Source organism: Marmota flaviventris, chromosome 3 (assembly GCF_047511675.1).
Source record: "Marmota flaviventris isolate mMarFla1 chromosome 3, mMarFla1.hap1, whole genome shotgun sequence".
Classification (NCBI taxonomy): domain Eukaryota; kingdom Metazoa; phylum Chordata; class Mammalia; order Rodentia; family Sciuridae; genus Marmota; species Marmota flaviventris.
This window is the reverse complement of record NC_092500.1, coordinates 93662461-93686880: the sequence shown is the minus strand read 5'-3', so window position 1 is coordinate 93686880 and position 24420 is coordinate 93662461. Positions and strand designations below refer to the sequence as shown.

The 24420-nt window shown below is 37.2% G+C and overlaps 1 pseudogene; it reads right to left on the bottom strand.

Moving 5' to 3' along the window:
• Positions 1 to 12547: 12547 nt before the first annotated feature.
• LOC114108329 (translationally-controlled tumor protein-like) lies at positions 12548 to 13302 on the bottom strand (annotated as a pseudogene).
• Between the last annotated feature and the right edge of the window lie 11118 nt (positions 13303 to 24420).

The window sequence follows — 24420 nt, the reverse complement described above, 5'->3', positions numbered from 1 at the left end:
GTTTGAGAAGGTGGTGAACTAGACCTTAATATGGTTTATTTCTAAAATGATCCTGGAATTCAGGACACAGAATTTTTTGTATGTTTGTTTTTGGGTTATTCACAGCTTGGACTGATGCTTGAGTTAATACCATGGAGGTTTCAATAGGGCTGGAGAGTGTTGATGGATTTTCCTCCCACTCTATTGAGTACTCCCTACTCCTGTAGAAATTATCACTCATCCCTTTCTGTTTGATCTGTATAAATAATGTATTCTTTACATGCCAGCTGGGTGTGTGGTAGAAAGAGCATTTAAACTGTAATCAAGAAACCAGCTGTTTGACCTTGAAGAGCAAAGAAGTTACCTGATGTCCTGCAGGGGTTTATACCATGGGAAAAATGTTTGGAATTGGAGCAGCTGAAAAAAGTAGTGAGGTACAGTTGGGATTGCAGACATGCTTTATTTGAAGGCAGCAGCAGGTGCCTGAGTCTTTCCAATAGGCTTTTTTTCTATGTGCAAACCAAACAAAGAAGACCTGGTGCCAACAAGGTACATAAGTGAGCTCATGCTCATAAGCAGATATTTATTACCTTGAGTGTATATGCTGAATCAAGGTATTTATGACCTTGACTACACACTAAATCATAGTGGGCCAGAAGTCTCAGGGAGGGAGCCCAAATCTAGCCATCTTGGGTCTGTCCCATACCTGAGCACCTCAAGTCTTATTTTCTTATGTATAAGATCAGAAAATGAGAATGCCTACATCTCAGAATAATCCCTATCTATGATTAAATGAAATAATATATTTGAAAGCCCTTTGTGAACATGCTTTTCTAGGGTTATTGTTTATTTAAACAACTTGTGCACTTTTTCCTTGGCGGGAGATGTTTAGTTTCTTGGGAACCCTTTGGAGTCAGCAAACTATGGCTGTATCTATGGATTACTGAATCCTTTCCTAAACCGAATTCTGCCTTGTGTCATACATATGGCTAGACCAAATCTGACCAAGCCCACTGGTTTGCATCTTGTCTATGGCTGCTTCACTCGACAATCAAGAGTCAAGTAGTTTCAACAGAGAGCTTATATCCTGAAAAATTGAAAATATTTAATATCTAGCTCTTTAGAGTTTGCTGACTCGGGCACAGTTTTTCACTCACAGGAAATATTCAAACATTTGGCTTCAAGTCTGAACTTGAAGAGTGCCCCCAACAAGACCTTCTCAGGCTTACTATTTATTTTTCCTGTGGTCACAGGGCAGGAATGAAAACACCTGTGGGATTTGGGACCAAGACAATAATTACTTCTCAGTCTTATCTCCTGCAGCCAGAAGAAAACATCTGCTTTTTTAATTCTTCAGAGAAGGGCAGAATTAAAACTGTCTAGGGACTTCCTCTGTATCTCTGAATAGAGAAGGAAGGGTGGAAGGCAGGCAAGAACATTTCCGGTTTAACCAAATGAAAAGTTGAGGAAAATCAAAGGAGAAGGGTGAGTGTTGGCTTTAAAGTTTAAATCTAAATAAGTCTCATTGCCATTCTTGTACCAGTGGATAGATAGATGTTGGCAATAGTCCCACTAATTCTTTGATTTGCTTAATAAAAGTCATTTTAAAAAATCAAATGGATCACCGGGCAGGAATTTGACCAGAAACACCTTCCAAGTGATAATTAGCTTGCCAATTTTTCTCCGAGTTTTATGTTAGCATAAATATTCATGACACATTCCCCATCAAATTGTAAGTTCTTCAGGAAACACTGTTATCAGTTTAAGAAGAACATGAATCAGACTGATAAAGCTAATTGGTTAGGGTTCTTTTTTCTCCTTCATTTTAAATAAAGCTGTCGAAGGTTCCCAGGGTAATGAAGAGCTTTGTTGTTATGACAACTGCTTATTCCTTCCCTTTGAAGAAGCTTGTGATGTGATAGGCAACACATCAGGAATAATTAAAACAAATGATAAGCGAGACGCACCCACGTAGTTGAAGAAACCAGCACAGGCTCAAACCGTTTTACTGGTCTTCAGTTACTATTTTCTTGGTAGGAAATTCATATAAACTGAGATGGGCATTTGTACAATTTCCACCATTTCTATAACTGAGGATGATACTACTCAAGGAGATTTAGATACAGACTGTGGTCTCTTTTGCCTACTGTGTCTCACTGTCCAACCAACTCTTCTCCAAGAAGTGATGGTTTTTCAGGGTGATGGTGCACTCTGAACTGATTGAGAAAGCTCACTTAGGTATACCTCAATTTCTTGCAGTAAGTAGGGCCCATTGTACAACACTGCAGAGCTCACTGCCTGGAACCACAAAACACTTGTCTTTTTCCAGGGCTCTTCCATTTCTTTTCTCTTCTAACTGTTCTCTCAACAACTCTGTGAACTTGTTGGCATTATACCTACCTCACAGTGAAAGAATGCAATCCCTGAAGAGTGTAAAGGACACATCCAAGGTCATCCAGCTGGAAGTAGTTAAGTGCTAATTCCTGCTCCAGTCTTTTTATTCCAATAGATCTTTACAGGATGCTATAGCTGAAAGAAAAAACCAGTTTGAATAATTAAAACATAGCAGATAATTCTCTACTGAGGAATGCTATTACTATTACTTTATTTCCTTCTCATTTCCTTGCTATACTCTTAGCCTAGCTAGACAAATCATTTTATCTCCTAGCTTCAGGTAATGAACCTTTGGAAGTTATGAAAATTTTATGCTTAAAACACAGATTCTTTTCTTTTTTTTTTTTTAAAAATGACACAGACTAGGATATAAAATATCTGAGTTTCTTCACACATAGTAAAGACAAGTATGGTTTTATGAGATGTTTATTTCTTTTTATATATACATGGGTACACTTGGTTATAATTTGTAGTCTACAAAGTTTGAAAGCCACCTCTCTGACACAGTTATTGACTCTCATTTGATTCTCTAATTTCATTTCACTTCTCTTTTCTGTTTTTTTTTTAATGCCAATAGACATGAAATACACTAGGAGATGCTTGTGTTTAATAAATGGTGACTGTAAAAACAGACTTGGATATCTCTTTCTCAATAATAATAATAATAAGTATACTGTCCTTCTTACATAAAATTAAAATTCTGTTGTCATTGTCGTAGTCTGTTCTGACTGTTGTAGCCAAACACCTTCTGTTGGGTGTTTTATCAAAAACGGAAATTTATTTCTCAGTCCTGGAGCCTGGGAAGTTCAAGATCAAGGCCCTGGGGGTCAGTGTTTATGAGGGACCACTTTCTCAAAGACAGATGACTTCTCACTGTGACCCGATACATGGAAGAGGTGTGTGTGGGGTTCTCTGGGATCTCTTTAATGAAGGTACTGATCCTATTCCTAAGGGCTTCACTCTCATGACCTAAATCACTTTCCAGGACCATCCCTTGGGGCTTAGGATTAGAACATAACATTTGAGAGTCACAAACATTCAGACCATAGCAGCCAACCAAAAAAAAAGAGGTTCAGAGAACTGGGACCTCAATGAAAATGGTGCTGTGGCCAACTGATGTGGTGTACATTGGACAAGCTTTTCTTCCTCGTTTCCTGTCAACCTTCTCAATCATACTGAAGGGTTCCTGCTTGAATCCTTGCTGGACCACTGCTGGAAATGTTCATGGAGAATGGAGAATAAGTTTTATGAAAAGAATGGGTATGAAAGTTTATCGATCAGATGTACAGACAGAGTGTCCTATGAAGTAATTCTTGTTCCAAATATTTGACTGAAATTCACCAAACCTCTGGACCTAACACCTAGAGAGGAAATACAGGTGACAGAGGCAAAAGTAAAGTACCACCATAAAGAGGTGGACAAATACAAAGTGTGAAAGATACTAAAAGACAAGTTGGTTGGCATTTCCCAGAAAGAAAATGTCATGAAGAAAAAAAGAAGTAGGGTTAATGTCCTAAATTGAATGAGTTTGAATATTGTATGAAAAAAAGTGTATAAAAGTCATTTGGGGCATAATTGAAGAAAATTGAATATGGATTGAATATTCAAATAACAGATATATTGTTAATTTTCTTAGGTATGATAGATAATATTATGATTATATAGAAAAATGGCTTTATTCTTAAGATATGGATGGTGAAGTATTTAAAAATGGATGTCATATCAAAAATCTGTAATTTATTCTCTAATGATTCAGCCATGTATCATCTCTCTGTCAAGAAAGACATAGATAAGCAAGTGTAAACCAATACAATCTAGGTAAATCTTCGTAAATTTAGGTTTAAAAATACATGAATTATTTTATATTATTCCTTCAACTTTTCTGAGTTTTAAAAGTTTTCAAAATTTTGTTACGGTAGATTGCAGAAAAAAAATCTCTGACATATAGGGTTTCTATTTTATACCATTTGTCTTCATTTTAAAAACCACTATAACTTAAAACCTTTTTCAGTGTTCTTGACTGCTAATTTCATCATTGTGTTATTTGTGGGCAGAATTATATGATGGAATATGTTTCCTTTACATTCTAGGGAGACCCAATGAAGAGCCCCACAGAGCTTTCTCTGAAGCCTTCTTTCTGGTACACTCAGAATTCCAACTGCCTTGATCTAGTCAGACTTCCAGCTCGGCTTCCTCTATAGGAGTACATCTCTAAGCTTTTCCTTTCCTGTTCTACAGACTGGGAATTCTCTCCAGTTAATAAGATAGGGCATTCATTAGGCTCACCTAATTTTTTTTTCTCCTGAATTTCAGTGGCATTGCTATTAATTTTCTGATGTTCAAATTCCTAAAAACCATTTTTTCCATATATATTGTTTTGTTTTTCTGCTTTTTAAATTTTGTTTTGTTTTAGGTATTTTAGCCAGGGGTAAATCTTGTTTCTTTTTTTTTTTTTTTGGCTAGAAGTGGACGCCTCTGTCATTTGTGAGGCCCTAGCAGAGAATCCTAGGAAATAAAGTGTTAAGAATACTGGTGAAAAAATCTAAATTCTTTGGATGAAATGGATAACAAAGGTTAGTTACTCAGATTAATAAGCAAAGTACTATGTTTGGAGGAGATAGTTTTGAGAAGAAAAGCAGAGGGGGAGATCAAGCAGGATTGCATACGGGCCCTCTTCAAACCATATCTCACTGGATGACAGAAAGAGGGTCTTCAAGATGTCATTGGCCAGGTACTTCTTTCTACAAAGCCACAGTGGCAAGTGTAGATGCCAGGGAAAAGAAGCATTACTCTTTGGCAGGACACTTCAATTTTTCATGCTAATGTCTTCACAGAAATAAAAGAAAATACATTTCAACAGATTCTTTAAAAAAGTGGATGAAAAATACAGCATCTACATTATAAAATATCTTTGGATTGAGATATCCAGTTTATAAAATGAAGTCACAGCACTTCAAAAGACCAGTCTCTTGCTGCCTTGATCCCACTCTGAAATTTCTTCTTTCTTCACCAGTGAAACAATGTCTTGCATGAATGTAGTGATATTTGGGGAGAGCCCAGTGTGTCAATGTAGAACATTATCCCAGCTGTGTGTAATGAGGAGTCCTGCGGCCTGAAAAAATGGGAGACTGCTGTGCCTACCAGCATTACTGTGAGCACATTATTCTCCACATAAAGCCAGGGGCCACTGGGAATTTGAAAAGAAAAAACATGCACTAAGCTGTCTGAGAATTATGTAATTCTTGAAATACAAACTGTCCTTCGCTTTTCTTTTAAATCCACTTAAGTACCTGCAAAGCTTTGAAGAGGGATTTTAATGACTTAATGCAAAAACTGTGTGTAGATTTGGTGTGTCTGAAACTTTTTCCTCTCCTTTTTAACTATTGAATAAAGGACATGAGAATTTCTGAGGTTGAGATATATGGCTTATTGACATGCCCAAATCAGAAGGGCCATTTTAGTCCAGTGGAATGCAGCCTTGTTTTTACCTCTCAGGGAGTGGCCACCTTTCCACTGATTAGCACACACAGTCCATGTTACTGAGAGGGCAAATAAGAGGATGAGCTAAGACCATGGTTTCCATATAGTCGATGACGGAGTTGGAATTTACCCTAGTCTTTTTTCAAACCAAAATAAGTTTAGTTATTGTTATATCATGTAGGGATTCTATCTCTGCTATACACAGGCAACATGAGATGGCTGCAAAATTCTTTGATAAATCCCATAATGCCTTTTACTTGGCACTCATTTGTTTTGATTAAATTATGCTCTCCCATTGGCTCCTCAACAGAAAAATATTTTTAGGAAAGCTGTTACACATCGCACAGTGAAAGTGTTTAATTAGGTCATTTCTTCATGTAACAAGAGAGAAGGACCCACACGAAAGACCTGAATACTTTGGAGGAAGGAGTAATAGAAGGGATGTGGAAAAGGAAGGTGGAGACCAAAGATATACTTCCTACTTCAGAATTTGGCCAACGAGCATGATGCCATCATTCATTCAATCATTTATTCAATTCAACAAATTTTTATAATATGAAAACAAATAAGTAATTTATCTCTTTCATCTTATCAAATAGGATTTTTGTGTTATGGTCTGGGAATAGAAATCCAGTTCCCAGTGTGGACATGACATAGACTAAAAGATCATAGGATCATAGGTTATAGAAAGAAATAGAAAGTATGAAAGTATGAAAAGCCAATCATAGTTCAAAGCATAAAGTGCTACATAAAGTGCTACATAATTAACATCGTGCAAGTTATGACATTCACAGCTCAGAGGGAAGAAGAACTCTAAGGAAAAAAGGGTTAGGACTTGATGGATAACTAGAAGTAGAGATGGCACTAAGATTTCTAGCCTGGACAACAAGGTACTATCATAGAGTCATCATAGCTGAGGTATAAAATGCAGGGAAAGGAACAAGTTTTGGGGAGAAGATCATGAATTTGGTTTTGGAAATAAAGAGTTTGAAGGCAATGTCCACTGGTGTTTGAATGTAGTGGCCTGGACAAAGGAAATCATTTTTAGACTAGAGGTAGATAGAGGAGTTATTTGTTTTGAAGTGTTTAATATGTCATTGATGAGATTACCCAAAGACAAAAATCCACTGAAAAAATAGGTTAAGGATAGCTTAAAAACTTTAACAAGAGGCACAAGCAATGTGGAAAAAACTGATTTGGAAGGTGGAGGCATACAAAGACCAGGATGAATCTAGGGGATGGTAATATGATAGGGAAAAAAAAGCAGAGAAAGTGTTATGGGGGTAAGAAGGAATTGTTGATGGTGCCACATGTTTTAGAAGAATTGGTGAGACCAATCTAGAAACCTGACACTGGAGGACACTGCAAATCGATTCAGTAGCACCGTGAGAATGGAAGCCAGTCTTCAGTGAGCTGAAGAGTAAATGTCAGGGAAAGAGGTATAGATGTTGAGTGAACTCTTCCAAAGCAGGTTAGCTGTGAATATATTAAGCCTATCCACAATGGGGTCTCTGGTCAAGAATAGCTTTGGTTATTAAAGACAGTATCAGAGAAAGGCACGAAAGAGTACATATATAGGTACTCAACATGGCATTTTTTAAAAAAATGATTTAAAAGAAATTGGAAACAACCTTAATGTTCAACTTAAGGTATTAAGTAATTGATGATTCAGTTCTATGATAAAAAAAATCACCTTTAAAATTATGATGAAGAAAAATGCAGACATAAAAAATGCCTGTGAAACATGTTTTCTAAGACTTTTGCATGGAAACTGTAGTCATTTTTTTAATTTTAGAGAAAGTGGTTAGAAAGGCCACCTGCAGGGCTGGGGATTTATAAGAGTGCTTGCCTGGTATGCACAAGGCCATGGTTCAATCCCCAGCACCACACACACATACACAAACACACACACACACACACACACATACACACAAAATAAAGGCCTAAGCTGCATTATGCATAGAAAGCAAAGAAAAGGTAGTTAGTGGAGGAGACTCAATCCATAACAGATTTTTTTTTCTTCTTCCTCCCCTTCCTTCATTATCTTTCTTTATCTTTAATTATTTAGACAATCTTGAACATACTTATTTGTTCTGAGGAAGTAGCTGATAAAAAAAAAAGGTTTAAAATACTGATTGTTGGGCCTGGAATAGGGAAGAATAAGTGAAAAAATAGGATTTATCTGAATGAGAAGAAAATCAGATCCATAGAAGTTATATTAATTACACACTTCAAAAAAAAAGATGGGGAAGAAGAAAGATAGACATACAAATGCATGTATCGTGACATTCAGAAGAGAGTTTGAGAAATGTTCCTCCAATGCTTTTACTTTCCTGTAAAAAGGAAAAAAAAAAAGCCTGGTCACCCATCTGCAGAATATAAGTTGGGTACAGGTGAGACTGTAGAATTGAGAAAGGTTGAAGTTTAGGAGTAGGGAAAGGGAAAGGACACATGAGCTTTATGGATGCAAATTTACAATGTGTTACAATGTGCGCCTTGCTTCTTTTGGCAGTAATTCCATAATAAGCCACAATGGGTGCAGGGAGGAAGCAGAGTGCTGGTGTATTAATGATAGGACTTTGCCTGTTTAACTGTGTGAGTAAATAAGGTCCTGCTTCTCCATCTTGTCACAATCCTTAACAGGTATTTGTTGAATTCACATGATCAAGACACTGAGGAGAATGCAAAAATGATGAGAGATGGTACCCAGCCTGATGGAACTTACACTCGGTTCGGGAGATGAATCATAGCCACTTGAAAAGTTAACTACATTTCAAGGTAATTTTGCCATAAGTGATGAAAGTAGCATAAAGAATCAGAGAGATGATTAATCACTTACAACTGGAGCAGTCAAGGAAGATTTCATATTATTTTTACATTGCCTTTGTGTATTTATTTATTTCTCCTTTCCAGTAGGATAGGCACTGCCATATTCATCTTCAACCCCTATCACACTTCCTGGTATGTGACATGCACTTAGTAACCATCACTGATTAAGTGGACTAATGAATAAATGAATAAACAAATCAAGTCAGATTTGAATAGGTGGAAGGGATAGAATTTCATTCCAGTAGGATTATGGTCATATATAAAAATATAGAAGAAGGGAGAAAAGAAAATAATTTTCACTGAGTATGTATATTCTGGGCACTGGGTTATGTGTTTTCACCTACATTAACAATTTTTTTAATTGTTACAACAACCCTCTGAAATAGATCTAAATATTCCTACTTTAGAGGATGCAAACATGGTAAGAACAGTGGTGCATTCCTGTAATTCCAACTATATGGGAAACCAAAGTAGGAAGGCCACAGTTTGAGGCCAACCACAGTAATTTAGTGAGACCTGTCTCAAATTAGAAATAAGCAAAGTGCTGGGGATGTCACTCAGTGGTAGAGTACTGACCTACCTAGTGTATGTGAGGTCCTGTTTAAAATTAAAAACAACAGCAACAAAAAAATAAAAACACTCCAAGTTTTAGTCAGTTTTTGCATCACTCTCACCAAAATACCCGACAAGAACAATTTAGAGGAGTAAAAGTTTATTTGGGGCTCACAGTTTCAGAGATCTCACTCTCAAGATGGATGATTCCATTGCTCTGGGACCAAGGGGAGGCAACTCATCATGGTGGAAGGACCCAGTGGAGAAAATCTGCTCAGCTCATGGTAGGGTCAGGAAATAGAGACAGAAGTGGGGAAAGGGGCCACAGAGCAGATGCACCCTTCCAGTACATGCCTGTAGTGACCCACCTCCTCTAGCCATGCCCCACCTGCCTACAGTTACCACCCAGTCAGTCCATTTAAACTTGGATGGACTGACTGAGTTAACAGCTCTCACAATCTAATCCTTCTTACTTCTGAATATTCCTGCATTAACACAGGAGGTTTGGAGGGACACCTCATACCCAAACCGTAATAGGAAGTTTTAAGGCGATTAGACAACCTGTGCACATAGGGAGTAAATGTCATTGTTCAGACTGGAAGCTCTGGGCTCCATGCTGGGTTTGGGACAGTGAAGACTGTTTCATATACTTCCTTGCAAGGAAATGGCTGGCTCTAGCTTGATGGCAGCACATGTGACTTCTAGTTATATCTCAGTACATGGTTGTGGTGGTTCCTTGAATCCACCTAAGACATTAAGAAAAAAGTCTTCAGTGTGGTAAAAAGGCCTTGCAAGGCCTGGCCCTGCTTCCTCTCTCCAGCCTCATTCTCATCTAACTATTCCTATTCACCAATATCCATGCTCTGTTTTTCCTGACCTATGCTTGCTCATTTACCCTTTTGGCCTTCTTTCTTCCTATTTTTATGTCTCTAGTGCCCTTTCTCTTTTGGGTACCTATTCACCTTTTTAAACTTAACTCCACAGTTACTTCCTCTTTTCCTCACTTGTAAATAATATTGGTTGCATAAATTGATCTTTTGTCTTCCTGGGGCTCCATCAAATTATCTTCTCTTTTCCCCAAACAGCTATGCTAATGGATTTTTGTCTTCTTTTTCCTTCCCAAAAAAAGGCCCTCAGTCAAAGGGTAGTTTAAATATTTCTACAGTTACATGTAGCCTTCTCTACTTCAATCTTGTGAAACACAAGGGAAATGTAGGTACTTGTCCCCAAGGCTATGGCTTTGAAATTTTGTACCTTCTGTAACTATTGAAACTTCTCCCCTTACCCCGTGGGATAAAGAAAAAAGGGAAATTGAAGTTATGCATACATGTATACTGATCCATTCAGAGTCCATATAATTCTTTAGTTTTATCAAGTTGTGAAATTCCTGAACTGTTTCCCCTGAATCTTGTTCTGCCTCCACTTGCTTTCTATTCATTTCAGAGCTATGTGCTAAGCTGCTGGAGAGGAATACAGAGAAATTTTCTATGGACTTTGTCCTGGGGTGGCAACCAGAGAGTAACTGCATAGGCCACCTCCAGAGAACTTTGGAATCTCAGAGACTGGAAAGAAAATGTTGGTGCCCCCAGAGAGGTTCTTTCTCAGGAACAGCATGAAACAACACTCTCAACTAGCTCTGGGGGTTAATTAGCACTGCTCTAATATAAATCCTTTAGAGAATTTTACTTCTCTGCAACAGAAAGCTATTTTCAAATTTAGATCATTTTGCAATTATTAAATGAGACTAAAGATGGTCTCCTTGTGTATCCCTTTTAATCTGTACGCTGCTGATGTCTCCAAATCTATATACTACCCTTCCTCCCATGGTGGCCACGCCTAACTATAGGGCCTGGGTGCAAAATATCAGTGTGATCCTTGGTACAACTGGGCCTGGAGTTAAATGGCCACGGAGATAGGGATTTATGCACAGTTTAGCCTAACTTAAGTTCAAAGATATTTAGAGACAGCTCTGTAATTCACCAGCAGGAAAAGGAGGATTGTTCCAGGAGGTCTTAGGAGATTTTGCTACTCCCCTTCTCTACAGTTAGACTGCAGGTGGAAGAGCTGAAGCAATCACAACTGCACCCGCCTTGTCCAGTAAGCAGGGGTCCCAGCTTGTTCACTTCTCCTCCATCATCAGAATCTCTCCCCCATGTGTGCTCAGCAGCTCCCTGAGGGACCTTAACCTTCACTTTTCTGTCAACTTGCTCTGATAAAGTAGTATCATAGAACATTGGTCTGTGCCTTCTTCCAAAATCTGATAAAACTTCTCTTGCTTATCAAAGAGAACAAATGTCAGATGCAAGATGAAATTAGGGTGGGAAATTAAAACACAGGTCAAAATTTTATCTTTAGGTATTCATTTATGCAGTTGCTAAAAATGTAGGTGTAGTCCTAAAATATCTATGCATTGATAACTTCTAAAAGCCATACAAATTTCCAATCTTTGTTAAAGGGTCAAATTTCATTTCTTTTTGAGTTTTTAAAATGAAAATTTAGGGATCCTGGAAGCAGTTTTCCTCTGTAGAATGTGTTCCCTAAGCTAAAGGAAGTACACTGAGTAAATATAATACTGGCCACCCAAGTTTCCAAGAAGCATCACAGAAATAAAAAGAAAAAACTCTTCAATTTCTTTCTTTCATGTTCTGTAGTTTTCATTGTGGAGGTCTTTCACCTCTTTCATTAGATTGATTCCCAGGTACTTTTTTTTGAGGCTATTGTGAATGGAGTCGTTTCCCCAATTTCTCTTTCAGTGGATTCATCACTGATGTATAAGAATGCATTTGATTGTGGGTGTTGATTTTATATCCTGCTATTTTGCTAAATTCATTTATGAGTTCTAGAAGTTTTCTGGTGGAAGTTTTTGGATTTTCTAGATATAGAATCATGTCATCAGCAAATAGTGATAGTTTGAGTTCTTCTTTTCCTATTTGTATCCCTTTAATTTCTTTCTTTTGTCTAATTGCTCTGACTAAAATTTCAAGGATGATGTGAAAGAGGATATCCTTGTCTTGTTCCAGTTTTTAGAGGGAATGTTTTCATTTTTTCTCCATTCAGAATTCTGTTGGTCTTGGGTTTAGCATAAATAGCTTTTACAATGTTAAGGTATGTTCCTACTATCCCTAGTTTTTCTAGTGTTTTGAACATGTAGGGATGCTGAATTTTGTCAAATGCTTTTTCTGCATCTATTGAGATGATCATATGATTCTTGTTTTTAAGTCTATTAATATGATGAATTACATTTATTGATTTCCATATGTTGAACCAACCCTACATCCTTGGGGTGAATCCCACTTGATTGTGGTGCGCTATCTTTTTAATATTTTTTTTTTTTTTTTGAGTTTAAATGCACTTTATTTTTAGACAACCTACATGACATGTTTTCTTAAAAAACAATGCCTCCATTCCAAATAAATCACGGTCAAAATAAATTGCTCAAGATGACATCAATTCCATTTGTCTTAAGTCCTGGTGTTGTGTGGATGACAAGCAGCAGCCAGTTATGATGACAGATGATAGGTCCAAAGTAACTGCCAAGTTTGTTAACATTTCTCCATTTCTAAACCATCCTTAAAGAAAATCATATATGGGGTCACACCATCCTCACGGTAGTCCAGGAGAGCAACCATGCCATCTGGATTCATGTTTTCACCAATAAAGAACTGGTAATTTTTGAAATTAGCTAGGATATGCTTGACTTGTTCTGCAGCCCCTGTCATAAAAGGTTTTACTCTCTCTGGTCTCTGTTCTTCAAGTTTGCCTTTGATTGATTTCATGTAATCTTTGATGTACTTCTTGTATGCTTCTTTTGTGAAGCTGATTTCCTGCAAGTGATGGTTCATGACAATATCAACACCAGAGATTACGGTGCTTTCAGTACCTTCGCCCTCGTGTCCTTCAGCGGAGGCATTTTCACCAATGAGCAAGTCATCAATGTTACCCTGGGTCCTAGGTCCTACTGACCATCTTGCCCTCCACCTCCAGGCAGAGCCTGTTTGTGATCTCCCAGATCTTGTAAATGTCGGAGAACATCTCATTGTAGCTGATGAGGTCCAGGTAGATAATCATGATGGCGACTAGACTGAGACGGCAGCAGCGCTAGCTTAGCAGGAGCCTGGAGCTTGGAGTGAGCACGGTGGCGCTTGGGGGTAGGGGGAGCGGGCAGAAAAGCTTTAATATGTTTTTGTATGTGATTTTACAGAATTTTATTGAGAATTTTTGCATCTATTTCATCAGGGATATTGGTCTGAAGTTTTCTTTCCTTGATGTATCTTTGTCTGGTTTTGGTATCATAGGTATCATAGCCTCATAGAATATAAGTTTGGAAGGGTTCCCTCCTTTTCTGTTTCATAGAATACTTTGAGGAGTATTGGTGTTAATTTGTCTTTGAAAGTCTTATAGAACTCAGCTGAGAATCCATCTGGTCTTGGGCTTTTCTTGGGTGGTAGGCTTTTGATGGCATTTTCTATTTCATTACTTGAAATTGATCTGTTTAAATCATGTTTGACCTCCTCATTCAGTTTAGGTAGGAGGTCATTTGTCTCTAGAAATTGAAGAAAACCTCAGAAAATGGAAAGATCTCCCATGCTCCTGGGTAGGCAGAATTAATATTGTCAAAATGGCCATACTACCAAAAGCATTATACAGATTTAGTGCAATTCCTATTAAAATCCCAATGACATTCTTCATAGAAATATAAAAAGCAATCATGAAATTTATTTGGAAAAATAAGAGACCCAGAATAGCTAAAGCAAGCCTTAGCAAGAAAAGTGAAGCAGGAGGCATCACAATACCAGACCTAAACTATACTACAGAGCTATAGTAGCAAAAATGGCATGATATTGGCACCAAAATAGACTTGTAGACAAATGTACAGAATAGAGTATACAGAGACAAACCCACATAAATATGATTATCTCATACTGGACAAAGATGCCAAAAATATTCACTGGAGAAAAGATAGCTTATTCAACAAATGGTGCTGGCAAAGCTTGAAATCCATGTGTAGCAAAATGAAATTATACCTCTATCTCTCATTCTGCACAAAAATCAATTCAAAGTGGATCAAAGGCTTAGACACTAGAACAGAGATCCTGCACTTAACAGAAGAAAAAATAGGCCCAAATCTTTACCATATCAGCCTAGGATCTGACTTCCTTGATAAGACTCTGAAAGTGCAAGAAGTAAAATCCAGAATCAATAAATGGGATGGATTAAAATTAAAAAGCTTCCTCTCAGCAAAGGAAACAATTAATAATGTGAGGAGAGAACCTACAGATTAGGAGAAAATCTTTACCACATGCACCTCTGATAAAGCATTAATCTCTAGGATATGTAAAGAACACAAAAAACTTGACACCAAAAAACCAAATAACCTAGTCAATAAATGGGCTAAGGAACTGAACAGACACTTCACAGAGGAAGAAATACAATTGACCAATTAATTTATGAAAAAGCATTCAACATCTCTAGCAATTAGAGAAATGCAAATCAAAACTACTAGAGTAGTTTTGATCTCACTCCTGTCAGAATGGCAGTCATCAAGAATATAGGCAACAATAAATGTTGGTGAGGATGTGGTGAAAAAGGTATACTCATACATTGCTGGTGGGACTGAAAATTGGTGCAACCACTGTGGAAAGCTGTATGGAGATTCCTTAGAAAATTTGGAATGGAACCACAATTTGATCCAGCTATCTCACTCCTTGGTTTATACCCAAAGGACTTAAAATCAGCATACTATAGTGGCGCAGCCACATCAATGTTTATAGCAGCTCAATTTGCAATAGCTGGACTATGGAACCAACGTAGGTGTCCCTCAATTGATGAGTGGATAAAGAAAATATGGCATAAATACTCAATGGAATATTACTCAGCTTTAACGAAGAGAGAAATTATGGCATTTGCCTGTAAATGGTTGGAGTTGGAGAATATCACGCTAAGCAAAATAAGCCAATCCTACAAAACCAAAGGCTGAATGTTTTCTCTAATATGCTGATGATAATTCACAATAAGGTGGGGTGCACTAGGGAAGAACAGCATTACCTTAGATTAGGTAAAGGGAAGTGATGAAAGGGGAGGGGAGGGAAAAGGAGATAGAAAAATAGTAGAATGAAACAGACATTATTACTGTATGTATATATGTGACTTCATGACCAATACGGTTCTGCAACATGTACACTCATAAAAATGAGAAATTATACCCATCTATGTATATCAAAGTGAATAAATGTATTATATTATCATGTATAACTAATTAAAACAAATAAAAATTATCAAAAAGAAAAACTGAAATATGATTTTAGCTACATATTTATATGTACATTAAAAATTTTTGGAGGGATAAATTCTTAGATGTGAATGTTTGTGTTCAAGTGTATACAAATTTTGTAGATATTATCAGATTGCTCTCATGAAAGGTGAAAACAATTTATATCAGGTCTCATTTTCGTTATTACTAGATGTTACTACAGGAAAATTATTTGAAGCCAGTGAAATTTAATTTTGAAATTTTGAACTCACTTCTACTCAATTCTGATAGAAATGCAAAACAGCTACTTTAATATTAACGAGGGCAATTTTTAAATTTCATGCACATATCATATAGCAGCGCATGTCCTCAAGTTTAATTAATCTTAACACACTTGTTTAGCATGCTTAATTGATTGTGTCTCTCCTAAGTCCAAGGGACTGCATTATGGCTGGTAACAAAAATGTATATATCATATGGGACCCTACTCTGAAGGAATTCCTAATAGCCTATGAGCCCCAGCATGCAAATCATGACAAGAGAGCTAGAGAATGGCAATAATGATAATAAGCAACATTTTAAAGAGAGGAGTATGTTCCTTTGTTCAAGTGCCATGTTTAGGCTCTAAAGGCAGAAATGTGAAAAACCCATGGAGAATCAAACCCCAACACATGACCATTTATTGATGTAAAATAATAAACGACACAAAATGATTACAAAAACAGGTGGTATTTCAGTCAGCTTTTTGGCAACTCTGACTAAAAGACCTGACAAGAACAATTTTAGAGGAGGAAAAGTGATGAAAGGGGGGCTTATTTGGGGGCTCATGATTTCAGTGGTCTCAGTCCACAGCCAGCCAGCTCCATTCCTCAGGGTTCAATGTGAGGCAGGGCATCAGGGCAGAGGAGTGGTAGAGGAATGCAGGTCAGGACATGGCCTCCAAGAAGGAGGGAGGGAGGGAGGGAGGGAGGGAGGGAGAGAGAGAGAGAGAGAGAGAGAGAGAGAGAGAGAGAGAGAGAGAGAGAGACTCATCAGATACAAAATATATACTCCAAAGACACACCCCCAATGACCTACCTCCCCTAGCCACACCCTACCTGCCTTCAGTTACCACTCAGTTAATCCCTATCATGGGATTAATTCACTGATTAGGTTAAGGCTCTCATTTCCCAGTCATTTCACTTTATGCATTGCTCACATGAGATTTTGGGGGACACCTCACATCCAAAACATAACAGGAGGTGTTATATAAACTCACAACACTACAAAGGTATCCTAAACAGCGTCTTGAATTGCTATCTAAAGTCCCTGCTAAATTCTTTAGGCGAAAATCTCAAATAGATATCAAGTTAATGAAGCCACATAGCCCAGAGAAGAAATGTCACAGAAAAATGCTGATATATTATAGATTTTTCAAGGATGGCATAATTATCTCCTATGGCATTCATCACCAGAATGGAGGTGAACGGATGACTCTGAACATGGGCAGAATGTCATTATGCAGAATTGAACAACATTGAATAATAAGAGAAGACAGTAAACTTTAGGCAGAAAGGGATTCTATCTGTTCAACACCATGTTTCCACTGCTTTGGTTCTAGTGCTCAGACCTAGAAAGCATTTAGTAAATACTGGTGGAATGAGTGAACAAGAATGTTGTGATACTAGCAATCTGTTGCAAGCTTTCACTCAAATTGAATTTCAATATATGTGGAAAACCTTTTAAAGGCCAAACTCCTAGACATCTTTGAAACTTTGAGGCAAAATTCTTCTTCAGAACATGAACTCCAAAGACTCTGAAGTGGCAAGGTGAAATGCAAGTTTGCAGAGACTAAGTAAGCTTGCTGCATAGATTGACTGAAAAGTGGAATGGTTGAATTGCTCTCAGTAGTGGATGCTTTGGCAAGCTGAGCAGTCCCTCCTCATTCCATGATGTCTGTTAATGCCAGAAGTCGACAGTTTTCAGCTGAATGGGGCTCCGGGAATTGCCCTCAGGGAGAATTCCTTAGCTTGAGGTGTGCTTCCCCTAGAGCAGGCCAAACATGTGACTGGCTAGTGAGGGCAGGGTGGAGTGTGTGTAAGTGAGTCCCATGCTCTTTGCCTCATGGTGGAACTACTTGAAATAACTATCTCAGCTCCAGTGCCTTCTGTGGGATTGTTTGAGATGTATATTTTGCCTGCATCAGTGTTCCATTCTTCTGTCCACAGGATCCGTCTTCTTCCACTTGCTCACAGGTCTTAGTTCTCATAGGCACTCTGAAAAAAATGCCACACATGCAGGTATGTTTCAGAACGGCTTGTTAGGGTGTCTGGCAAGACATTCCATGTACCTATTATTTATAAACAGAGAGGAGACACTCTAAAGCTAAAATATCTCAGAGAGATTTGGGCTTAGTGCTTTGGTTTAAACTCAAGGCTAGGCAACCATGTATCTCCAGAATTTAAAAATGATCATCAGAGAATCAGAAATGACTGGATTGGGTTACAAGAGTTAAAATAAAACTTTGTTTTCTTACACAGAGATGCATCTCCTTTACACTGAATGTCTGCTGAGTGCTACATGTCCATACTTTTTAATACCAAAATACTTTGCTAGAGTTTTGATTTTCTTTACCCAGTGTTCCAAAGTCTATTCCTTTTGATATTTTTTTCCCATAGAACTTACAGTTTATTCTTTCCTTCTTTGAACAGTTGTATTTCTGATAGGATAGGTAACTGTCTGTTTGGACCCAGGAAAGTATCAAAACAAAACTTTTTCATTCTGTATCTTCAACTATAGTCAGTCCTCAAGATGAATGCCAAATAGAGGTATTTCCTGAAATTTTCTTAGAATGTCTTAATTTTGAATCCCTGTTTTCTACCATGGCTGCTTATTATGATGTTGTGATATTGGAAAATATTTTCAATTTAATTTTTAAGTATGGTTAATATTTATTTAGCATCTATCTAGTCATTTGATAATTTTATTGTAAAATAAAATGCAGATCCAGTCAATCACACAGAATCATGTAGATTAATTAACTAACATTTGTGGTAACCACTACCTGGATTTAGAAATAGAATTTTTCAGTATTGCAGAAGCTCCTCCTGATACTTTATCCCAAACTCAACACTCCTTCCCTTAGAGCAACCTCTATCCTAACTTATAATAACCACTTTCTGGAATTTTTTCACAGTTTCATAAAAAAAAATGTGTATCCTCAATGGAGTATTACTCAGCCACAATGAAGAATGACTTTATGACATTTGCCGGTAAATGGATAGATCTGGAGACTATCACACTAACTGATAGTAGAGTGGAGGAAGGGAAGAATAGAAGTTCAGTGGACTAGACAAAGGATGATAAAGGGAAGGAAGTAGGAGAATAGGAAAAGGAAAGACGGGAATGAATCCGACATAACTTTCCTATGTACATATATGAATACACCACAGTGAATCCCACCATGGTGTACAGCCGCAAGACTGGGGGCCTAATTAGAATAAGATATGTTCCATGCTTGTACAATTGTATCAAAATGGACTCTACTATCATGTATAACTAAAAAAATAGTAAAATAAAAAAAATGTGTATTCCCTACTGGCTGTAATTTTGTCTTGCCTATTTAAAATCTTTTACATTTCTTTTCGTCTTCCAATTTTCCTCCTTCCTTTTCTTTTCCTTACAGATTATCTGTTGAAGAACTTAAGGGACTTGACCCATAGTTTCCCATGGTCTGGATTGTTCATTAACACTTTTTTCTGACTTCTGCATTCCCTACAAATTGGCAACTGGATCCAGTCAGTCAACCAAACTCCTGTATGCTTCCTTTTGCAAGATGAAGGGATGTCAATTCCCATCCCACCCTTTCAGACATCTCAGTGAAAACCCGGATTGTCCTGTAATTGGCTTCTGGGTCTTTTAACACCACCTTTGATCACTTTTTCCTTAGTTGGCATGACCAGGGCTTTGCAGGCTCATCTTGTATATTTCTTGCCTCAGATGTGGTCATAGTCACTTCTTCAAGAATCCCTGGGTGGTTTTGGAGGGAAGAACCTCCCCACAGATGTTTCAATACGGCCATCTATCTGTATGCTGGAGATGGTCATTGTTTCTAGGTGTCTTTGGTAGACAAAATTACTTCATGAGATCATCCTGGTAGTTCTAATTTAAATTTGGGAACGCAGGGTTTTTAACTTTTGTGTTGCGGCTGTATTTCCTTTCTTGAATACCAAAATCTTAGTTCTCAAGGATATAGTGATAGAATCAGAACACCGCCTAATTACTTATTTACCCAATTCCGATGTTATATATTCAAACAACACTAACACCACCAGCAATTCATTAGTGAAAAATAACTACATTTTTTGCATATACTTCCCTCATTCTCCCATTTGTTTTTATAGCTGCTATACATTTTCTAAGCATATAGCCACTAATATTATACTTTCTCCTGTTAATGCTTGTTTGATCTCTATTCTATAATAACTGCATGTTGTATATATTTAGCTCTTGTCATCAGTCCTTGTGTCTATATCTCTCTAGTGACTTTGTTTCTCTGAAGCTCATTTTTAGTATATTCCCTAGGAGGGGCACATGGGAATAATGTTCTTTGAGTTCTTGCATGTTGATAACTGTTTGTTTATGCTCTTTGTATCTAAAAGTCAGTTTTACTGGATAAAAAAAACTTTATATTTCCTTTAGACATTTCTTTCCTTGAGTATATTAATTAGGTTACTCTATTTTCTTCTGTCATAGAGCAGGGCTGCTGTAAAGTCTCATAGTAACCTATTTTTTTCCCTTTGTAAGTCATTTGCTTTTTGTTTCTGACATGTTCCAAAAATTTTTGTTAGCATATGCCTTGGTGCTGGACATTTTGAATTGATTTTCGCAGATATATTTTAGTATATGGTTTCAGTTCCTTTTTAAATTCAGGAAAGTATCTTCGCTTTGTTGTTTTTAGAATTTGCTCTTTCTGTATTTTCTTCTTCCTCGGGGATTCTTTATATTGTGTGGTGCACATTTTCTTTGTCAGTTTCTCTTTAATACTTCTTATTTCTTTTTTGATTTTAAAAAGTCTCCTCAATTTCACCTTGTATCCTCTTAAGACATATTCTGGGCTTATTTGCTTTTGTGTTCCTTCTAGTTTACTCTTCATTTCCAAAGTGACTTTTTCATTTATTTATAATTCTTTCCCGTGTTCTGTCACCTGGTTTATGAGTTTTTCCTAATTCTGAGGTATGCTGTTCTTTTACATTTTGTATCATTTTCATAATGTCTTTTAGCTTGTTTTGAAATAAGTTACAGTTTTGATCTGTCTCTTTCTGATATGCTTTATTATCTATAGTGAAGTTACTCTGCTCTTTCTTCTCTTTTATCTTCTAACAACTTTGCAGAGCATTTGACGTCAGTACTTTCTTGTTGCTCATTTTTAGGTGAAGTCAGTTCTCTGAGATGTCAGAAGCTGGTTTGAAGTAGTTTTGGAGAATTCCCTCTTCTGTTGTTTCCCAAACCTTCCTAGTTCTGTTCTCTACCTCCACTCTTAACTGAATTCCAGCTTTTCTTTCCTTTGTCTCTATTGGGATATGCTGATAGATCTCAATTCCACTCCAGTAGCTTCTCCTCAGGGCAGGGACTTTTCCTGAAAGGGAGGCCTGTTCTGGAAGAAAGTTCATAGAACGATGCTTTGTCTCCCTTTTCTCCTGCACAGACATAGGCACCTCTCTGGTCTTGGGGCTATTAGTGGATTGTTCTCACCAGCTCATGTTCTGGGTTTACAAAAAAAAAAAATCTTTAACTGTAAATGCCAGCCATAGGTTTTTGGTTTGCTATAGAGATTAAAAGACAGAGATAGATATAAATATAAATGTCTATACACATACCATGTCCACTGCTACCATCTTCTCTTGAGCACAAAGAATTTGCTAAGCACTCTCTCTATATTTTTTCTTTTTCAATTTTTATAATATCTCAGTGGGGATAGTAATAATTATTATTCTTATTTTACACAGAAGCAATCTTGGGTTCAAGAGGCCAAATAGTTTTTTAAGTGATAGAGAATTTGTACCTATGTCTGATTGATCACTAAATCTGCTAATCTTTATGTCAAAAATATTTTTAAATCAGCTCTTCAAAATATATATTACAACAGAATGTTTTCTTACCAAAATGTTGTAATTTCTAGTTAAGAAAATATTAGAAAATGTTCATCTTTGGTTGTTTTTTTTTCCCTTTTCTCTTGTGCACATTCTCAAAAATTTCTAATGAATAGATATTAACTTTGAAATGAGATAACCAATATATTTTACTTTAAAAATGAAAGGATGTAGATCGTAGCCAACTTTTTCTTCTATCAGACGGCGTGTCTCTGATTTGATATCAAGCTCCTTGATCCATTTTGAATTAACTTTTGTGCATGGCGAGAGAAAGGGATTCAGTTTCATTTTGTTGCATATGGATTTCCAGTTTTCCCAGCACCATTTGTTGAAGACGCTATCCTTCCTCCATTGCATGCTTTTAGCCCCTTTATCAAATATAAGGTAGTTGTAGTTTTGTGGATTGGTTTCTGTGTCCTCTATTCTGTACCATTGGTCCACCCGCCTGTTTTGGTACCAGTACCATGCTGTTTTTGTTACTATTGCTCTGTAGTATAGTTTGAAGTCTGGTATCGCTATACCGCCTGATTCACACTTCCTGCTTAGCATTGTTTTTGCTATTCTGGGTCTTTTATTTTTCCATATGAATTTCATGATTGCTTTCTCTATTTCTACAAGAAATGCCATTGGGATTTTGATTGGCATTGCATTAAACCTATAGAGAACTTTTGGTAATATCGCCATTTTGATGATGTTAGTTCTGCCTATCCATGAACAGGGTATATTTTTCCATCTTCTAAGATCTTCTTCTATTTCTCTCTTTAGGGTTCTGTAGTTTTCATTGTATAAGTCTTTCACCTCTTTTGTTAGGTTGATTCCCAAGTATTTTATTTTTTTTTGAAGATATTGTGAATGGAGTGGTTGTCCTCATTTCCATTTCAGAGGATTTGTCGCTGATATACAGGAATGCCTTTGATTTATGCGTGTTGATTTTATATCCTGCCACTTTGCTGAATTCATTTATTAGCTCTAATAGTTTCTTTGTAGACCCATTTGGGTCTGCTAGGTATAGAATCATGTCGGCCGCAAATAGTGATAATTTAAGTTCTTCTTTTCCTATTTTGATGCCTTTAATTTCTTTCGTCTGTCTAATTGCTCTGGCCAGTGTTTTGAGAACTATGTTGAACAGAAGTGGTGAGAGAGGGGTCGGGCTCCAAATTCCTCAATAGGACACCCATAACACAAAAGTTAATAACTAGAATCAACAAATGGGACTTACTCAAACTAAAAAGTTTTTTCTCAGCAAAAGATACAATAAGAGAGGTAAATAGAGAGCCTACATCCTGGGAACAAATCTTTACTCCTCACACTTCAGATAAAGCCCTAATATCCAGAGTATACAAAGAACTCAAAAAATTAGACAATAAGAGAACAAACAACCCAATCAACAAATGGGCCAAGGACCTGAACAGACACTTCTCAGAGGAGGACATACAATCAATCAACAAGTACATGAAAAAATGCTCACCATCTCTAGCAGTCAGAGAAATGCAAATCAAAACCACCCTAAGATACCATCTCACTCCAGTTAGATTGGCAGCCATTATGAAGTCAAACAACAACAAGTGCTGGCGAGGATGTGGGGAAAAGGGTACACTTGTACATTGCTGGTGGGACTGCAAATTGGTGCAGCCAATTTGGAAAGCAGTATGGAGATTTCTTGGAAAGCTGGGAATGGAGCCACCATTTGACCCAGCTATTCCCCTTCTCGGTCTATTCCCTAAAAACCTAAAAAGAGCATGCTACAGGGACACTGCTACATCGATGTTCATAGCAGCACAATTCACAATAGCTAGACTGTGGAACCAACCTAGATGCCCTTCAATGGATGAATGGATAAAAAAATGTGGCATTTATACACAATGGAGTATTACTCTGCATTAAAAAATGGCAAAATCATAGAATTTACAGGGAAATGGATGGCATTAGAGCAGATTATTCTAAGTGAAGCTAGCCAATCCCTAAAAAACAAATGCCAAATGTCTTCTTTGATATAAGGAGAGTAACTAAGAACAGAGTAGGGTCGAAGAGCATGAGAAGAAGATTAACATTAAACAGGGATGAGAGGTGGGAGGGAAAGGGAGAGAGAAGGGAAAATGCATGGAAATGGAAGGAGACCCTCAGAGTTATACAAAAGTACATACAAGAGGAAGTGAGGGGAAGGGGAAAAATAATACAAGGGGGACAAACGAATGTCAGTAGAGGGGGCAGAGAGAGAAGAGGGGAGGGGAGGGGAGGGGGGATAGTAGAGGATAGGAAAGGCAGCAGAATACAACAGACACTAGTATGGCAATATGTAAATCAATGGATGTGTAACTGATGTGATTCTGCAATCTGTATATGGGGTAAAAATGGGAGCTCATAACCCACTTGAATCAAAGTGTGAAATATGATATATCAAGAACTATGTAATGTTTTGAACAGCCAACAATAAAAAATTAAAAAAAAAATGAAAGGATGGCCAAAAGTTACTTTGACTAGTTTTCAAAATTTATTCAATCCATGGTGTACCCAAAATACAGTAATTGTATGTGTGTGTGTGTATGTGTGTGTGTACTTTAATTAAAGCAGTAAATCACACAGCTACAATATTACATAGTTGTTAAGGTGTATGAAGACATCAGATTTCTGTTTAGACAGACCTGAATTTCAATACTAGGTCTTTGTATTTTCTGGGATTTCTGTGGGAAAATTATTTAGCACCTTCAAGTTTTAGTTTCCTTATCTGTAAAATGAGAATAATTTAATAGGGTTGACCTGAGCAGGAAAAATTACTTGAAACAAAGTGCTTGAGGAAGTTCTTAG